The sequence below is a fragment of the Tachypleus tridentatus genome, chromosome 7 (assembly GCF_004210375.1).
Source record: "Tachypleus tridentatus isolate NWPU-2018 chromosome 7, ASM421037v1, whole genome shotgun sequence".
Lineage (NCBI taxonomy): Eukaryota > Metazoa > Arthropoda > Merostomata > Xiphosura > Limulidae > Tachypleus > Tachypleus tridentatus.
In genome coordinates this window covers 171,969,968-171,977,213 of record NC_134831.1, presented here as the reverse complement: position 1 = coordinate 171,977,213, position 7,246 = coordinate 171,969,968, and the positions used below count along the sequence as shown (strand labels likewise).

The 7,246-nt window shown below is 35.0% G+C and overlaps 1 pseudogene; it reads right to left on the bottom strand.

Moving 5' to 3' along the window:
* LOC143257866 (cuticle protein 10.9-like) lies at nt 1–1,744 on the bottom strand (annotated as a pseudogene).
* Nucleotides 1,745–7,246: the final 5,502 nt, after the last annotated feature.

Genomic DNA, 7,246 nt, shown 5'->3' with positions numbered 1-7,246 from the left:
GGTTAGGAGTATCGGTGTATTACCAGGAATAGTGGTAGCCATGGTAACACTGTGGTAAAAGATGGTGATAAGAGAGAGGGAAAGGTCTGAATAACTTAACAAAAGACGGGACCGCTGGAGCAGGAAGTGAGGCGATAGTAGTGTCGGCTGGGCTCTTAATGGGGTCAGTACCGGCTTCGTTAGTTGAGATGTGAGGTTTAAACCCAGATGCATCAGCTGTATGCTGAACGATACGTCGTTGTCCATCTGCGCCCGTTATACTGTATGATCCTTTAACGGCACCGATCCATCTCCGCTCTCGAAACGGGAGCTGGATCCACCCGTAGCATCAGCAGCGTAGGAGAAGGAGTAAGAGGTCGGCTGGAAAAGTCACAGAACATTTGGTTGGAGCGTCACGTCTTGTTATATAGGCTCTCATTGGTTAAACTACTCAATAGCATATTTACACAGATACACACGCTTTCCGCCGGCCTGGCATGGCCAAGCACGTAAGGTAAGGCGTGCGACTCGTCATCCCAGGGTCGCGGGTTCGCGCCCGCGTCGTGCCAAACATGCTCGCCCTCCCAGCCGTGGGGGCGTTATAATTAATCCCAGGGTCGCGGGTTCGCGCCCGCGTCGTGCCAAACATGCTCGCCCTCCCAGACGTGGGGGCGTTATAATTAATCCCAGGGTCGCGGGTTCGCGCCCGCGTCGCGCCAAACATGCTCGCCCTCCCAGCCGTGGGGGCATTATAATGTGACGGTCAATCCCACTATGCGTTGGTAAAAGAGTAGCCCAAGAGTTGGCGATGGGTGGTGATGACTAGTTTCTTTCCCTCTAGTCTTACACTGCTAAATTAGGGACGGCTAGCACAGATAGCCCTCGTGTAGCTTTGTGCGAAATTCGAAAAAACAAACAAACAAGCTTTCCGCCAGATGACGTGTTTGAAGATACATTATTAAAGTACATCTGCATATGTCATTTTACTCAATCGTTTATATACTGTCTGATTCCGAATGAATTTCAAACTACGAAAACAAAACAAACTTACAGCAGACGGTAATTCTGAAACTAATACATTAGGCCTAACCCTCGTCACTGCATGGAAAACTTTTCCGTAGTGTGGTAAATAACCGGCGTTTGTTCCAAGTAATAGATTTAACAGCAATGATATTTGGTGGAAATACAATATTTCTCTCAAATTAATTTGAAGCAAGAAATATCGTGATTTATAAACAAGAAGAAGTGAACTAGAACATAACACACAGATATTGAAATTGAACAAAATCTCTGAGTTTGGATATGAAAGGCAACATTCAAGTAATCTTAATTCAATATTAATGTTTTCCACGCACAACTTCGTATCTTACAACAAACTCATTTTGACCGAAGAATCTTTAAAGTTGTCCGTCGAATGAATTTCAAATCTCAGTTTCTTCAAGTTCTGACTTAATATACATCCCGCTACCCTTTTATACAACAGATACCAAGGATACAACCAGATAATTTTATTTATTTCAATTTTTAAATTAGGCTTACCGAAAGGAAAGTCCTTCGGAAGTTACAGTAGAGTTAACATTTATTGGGTAAAAACAACAACAAAAAGACAGCTCTGATACTTTTCCGTGGATGATATTTCGCCAGACGATATTGTAAAACTGTTTATCACTACTCGATAACAACGCCCTCTCAAATACTTCTCTCATTTCTCATCTTAAGGAAATTTTGTTTATTTTACTTATAACGTTCTTACTTGTTTGACCATGATCTGAATAATTTAAGTACCGCACCCACTCATATATATAACACCATATAACATATACGCTTAACAAAGGACACATTAGAGCAGGTCTTTGCTGTGGTTTATTAATCTCATGTATCTGTCTTATTCTTACATCGCACCTTTAACGATGATATAATTTCACTCATAAAATCTTGCCAGTTCCCACGAGTCTGATAAACATTAGGGTTAACAGTAGTTTACTGTCTCTCTGATGTGAAAAAAAAATCGTTTTTAAACTCTCCAGAAAAATGCTACAAATATTTGCGTTTTCTTGTTTTACGGTGATGATTATTCTCATGAAAATATTGTATTGAAAAGGATACATTAACATACTATGTAACTGTTTCCATATAAGCAAAGCTAGTTCTTTGTCACTCCCATGGGAGCCAATGTTTGCCCAATTAGTGAAACGTATTTAATCATAAAGTTAAACTAGGTTTGTGTACATCAGATTTATTGATATAAATATATTATTAAAAATATGGATATTGTATTTTGAAAATAAAGTGTAAGGTACAATTGTCAAAACAGATACACAATATGATGTTAAGATAAGATACAGGTTAAGATAACGTACGAACTGTTCTACTTAATGAAGGTAGAGGTAGAATTGTTAAACAAAATACAGCCATTGTTAACCGTGGATAAGTCTACTTTATTAACCACAGCCTTTATTGTTAACAATAAGTTACATACTATATTTTTTGAAACAAATTACTGTCTGTATTGTTAAAAAGAATATATGGACTGTATTGTTAGAATATAGAACTGTCTGTATTTTTATAAACAAGTTACACTAAGTATTATTGAAATAAGTTATTGCAAATTGAAACAAGTTACTATTTTCGTTGCTAAGATTAGACACAACTTACATTGTTAAAATCAGGTACAGTCTGTATTTGTTTACAACAACGTTCGAGCTACACTGTTAAAATTATAAGAAACTTCTTTGTTTCAATAAGGTAGAAATTGCCTTGTGTAAAGAAGGTATAGTGTGCATCTTTAAAACTGCATGCATTCTGCATTGTTAAAAGAATATATATTTTGCATTAGCAATAAGTAGAAGCAATCAGTTGTGTTTAAAGAAGACAAATATACATTCTTAAAACAAATGGTAGGTTTTTATATTTAAAGTAAGTTGTATTATTTGAGCTAAGTGCAGTTTGTTTTGTTAAGCAAGGAACAACCTCCATTGTTAAATTAAGATGCAATTGGCAGTGTTAAATAGGATATAGGTTTCGCCCACTTTGTCAAATCAATGAACACTCAAATTCATATTCCTAATATACAGAGCATTGTTAAATCAAGGATTAATCTACATTGTTAACGTAATTCCCAGTCAATATACTTAAAACAAGGTTTACTAATTTATATTAACATATTACCATAATATTTCTATTTAAACTTAAACATGAAAAGAAAACTGTTAAAATTATATAAATAAAGACTTATTACTGGCTCGTTGTTTAATGTTCTGTGATAAGGTGACGTCACGACTTAACTTTTGTTGATAAACTAGCTGCAGAAATGTTTTTTGTTTCTCGCGCTAAGCTGCGCGAGGGCTATCTGCTTTAGCCGTCCCTAATTTAGCAGTGTAAGGCTAGAGGGAAGGCAACTAGTCATCACCATCCACCGCCAACTCTTGGACTATTCTTTTACCAACGAATAGTGAGATTGACCGTCACTTTATTACGCCTGAAAAGGTGAGCCTGTTTGGTGAGACGGGGATGCGACCTCGCGACCCTCATATAGGAGTCGCATGCCTTAACCCCCCTGGCTATGCCGAGTCGGCCTACAGCAATAACTAAAACTATTTTTTAAGCCAGTACATGGTGATGACATATCAAAATGAACTACAAGCGACATCTAACAAGCTACAAGTAAACTACACAAAGTGACATCTATCATGCTGCAAGGATACTACAAAAGCGACATCTATTAAGCTATAAGTAAACTTCACATAGCGACATGTATCGACTTTAAACATAATACCAAGGACAAATTTTTCATGGATCATATCTTGTGTTGTAGACTAGAAACTTTCGTCTGAACACATTACTTTCAAGTTCGTTAAGGCAGAATGTAGTGTAACTCACAAGGCAATCAGAAACTACAAGACAGGACAATGAGAATTACTCAATTAGTGTAATATTAGACTCGTAACCAAACGAGAGCTAAAAAGTAAGATATTTATACACTTAGTATAATATAATGTAGTATAAAATAACGTAACATAATATAAACTAATATGATATTAAATAATATATGGTAATATAACATTTATTTTATCTAATCTCTACATAAACAGTATTGGGTTTCTCTCTTTAGTGTATTATACAGTTTCAAGTAAAAACATTTCGTGGGGAAAATATAACCTCATCCGTTAACATGTATTGAAAGATTTTAGCTTCTCAGTACCTAGCGGTTTTACTATATTACCTGCTTAGTCAGTGTAACAGGCTTTTCAGGACATAGCGGATTTATTATATTCCCAGATTAACACGTTTTTCAATACCAATCATTTTACCATATTATCATGTTTTAATCAGTGTAACAGACTTCTCAGTACTTAGCGGTTTTATTATGTTACGTGTTTTAACCAGTGTAAGAAGCTTTCTCAGTACATAGCGGCTTTATTACATAACATACTTTAATCAGTGTAACAGATTCACAGTTCCTAGTGGTTTTATTACATTACCTAATTTACCACTATGCGAGGCTTTTTAGTACCTAGCGGTTTTAATCAATGTAGCAGGCTCCTCAGCACCTAATGATTTTATTATATTACCTATTATTAATGGTTTTACTATATTTCCTATCGGCCTGGCATGACCATGTGGTTAAGGCACTCGAGTCCTAATTCTCGGGTTCGAATCCCCGTCACACCAAACATGATCGCTCTCCCAGCCGTGGGGGCGTTATAATGTGACGGTCAATCCCACTATTCGTTGGTAAAAAAGTAGCCCAGGAGTTGGCGGTGGGTGGTGATGACTAGCTACCTTCCCTCTAGTCTTACACTGTTAAATTAGGGACGGCTAGTGCAGATAGCCCTCGTGTAGCTTTGCGCGAAATTCAAAAAACAGACGAACAATTATTCTGTAATCTTCCAGACAAGCAATAAATTTGATGGATTAAACCCGCTCTTTTAGATATGTCTTGGTTTGCACTAAATACACTTCTAATAAGGTTTGTTTATTTGTAGTCAAGAACACAAGTGCAGACTGGTTTATCTGTGCTGTGTTCATCAGGGGTATCAAAACCCGGATTCTAGCGTTATACGTCTGCAGACGTACTGCTGTGTTAATGAGTGGCTTCAATAAAAAAAAAAAAATCACTTGTATACGCTCACTAAGCCACAGGACGTTAAGACACAAGTCTATGGTCCGTCGTTTTTACAGTCAAGAAACATGTGAAAAGTCATATCTCCAGGTCTTTAGTCACTATATGTTGGTTTCTTAAACCTTTTCGTCTGTGACATGTATTGCACCTCAACCTTTTTGTAATACTGTTATTTTTAGATACTAACGCCGTGTTTATAAAATAATAGATAAATAATTAAAGCAAGCACGTGAAGTAATAAAACATGCTACCATTGTATGATTTTTATAACTGGTATTCAATATGGAATGTTGTTGTTCTTGTTTTGAACTAAGCACAAAGCTACACAATGGGTTATCTGTGCTCTGCCCACCACGAGTATCGAAACCCGGTTTTTAGCGTTGTAAGTCCGCAAACATACCGCTAAGCCATTGGGGGGGGGCAGTATAGATTGATTTAATAATGGTATTACACTTCTGTTTGTCATAACATTATTGAATAACATAATAAAAATAGTTAGTATGTCATGAGGATTACATTGTATACATCAATACAAGGACAAACCTGAATGTCTTTATCATAAGAATAACACTGTATATATTAATACAAAAATATATTCTAATATATTTATTCTAAGGATGACGCTATCTACATCAATATAATATCAACTTTCATCTTCTTACAACACAGGTAACTCTGTATAAGTTATTCAAAGGATAGATTCTTATCTATTTATCTCATGCAGTGATAAAATATAATACATTGACAATAAGGGTGATTTTACAATATTTATTAAAATAAATACCATTAACTCCTACGTCGAACATTAACTATATTCTATAATAAAAAAAACGCACTCTAAAATCACTATATAATTTAACATTAATCCGCTTGTCACATAGATAATCCAGCATTTACCATTAATCCGTTTGTTAGAAAGATAATCCACCACTTAACATTAATCCACTCTACTTAAAGTTTTAACGTGTTTTTAAATTTTGCAATCTGTAACGATTGGAATTTTCTACTTTTCTAATTTTCCTCTTTCTATTTGGGTTTTTTTCGTATCGAAATTACGGGTTATTTTTAAAGGAAGCAACCGCGATTTTTATATTTTGAACTATGAACGTTTTCACGTTGTATCTATTGGAAAAATCTTGAATTTCATGTTCCAAAACATTCCAGTTTCGAGTAACTGTGGATTACGAAATTGATTTCATTTTAAATTTTCACTGTAAGGTTATTTAAAATATCTAATTTAATATTATTGAAATGTTTGAATGTGTTTTTATTGTAAATTACCAATTTTATGTGTTTAAAATATTATTTTGAGAGCTGTTGTTTCAATTTGTTTCAACTACATTTTAATAAAAATGACTGAAATGTTTGAAATTGGAATAGTTTAATTTTTAAAATCTTACATTAAAAACGAGGTGTTTGAAATCTACTACATTGTTTAAACGCATCAATAATTATGTTCCAAATTAAGACTAAAATGCTCATTTTTTGTTACTTTTAATATTGCACATTATCTGAGTCACTGCATTGAAAGTATTAGCTGAAACACTATTTATATTATTAAATTTTTATATCTAGAATAACTGGAATTTCTAACTGGTATTAGAAGTTTCGTTTTTTGGAACGTTATCCTAAGGTAGCTGAAATTTCTCAATATTCATTTCAGAATAATGGAAACTTTCAGTACCAAATTTACCGAAAATTCAAGATTTAATTTTATTAAAATGTTTCTCAATTTGGAGCTTTTGGAACATTTTATTTACTTTTATGGTACATAAAATAGATGTTACGTTACAACACATGGCCAGGTAGTTAAGGCACTCAACTCGTTAACTGAGAATCATGGGTTCGAATCCCCGTCACACCAAACCTGCTCGCTCTTTCAGCCCTGGGCGCGTTATAATGTGACGATTAATCCCGCTATTTGTTGGTAAAAAAGAAACCCAAGAGTTGGCGGTGGGTGGTGATGAATAGCTGCCTTCCCTCTAGTCTTACACTGCTAAATTTGGGATGGCTAACGCAATATCCCTTGTGTAGTTTTGCGTGAAATTCAAAACAAACAAACGTTACAACATATGTCTAAAAACATTCTAATCACAGAACGATTTACAGCCGTATTAATTAACAAACTATATTGTTACAAAATAA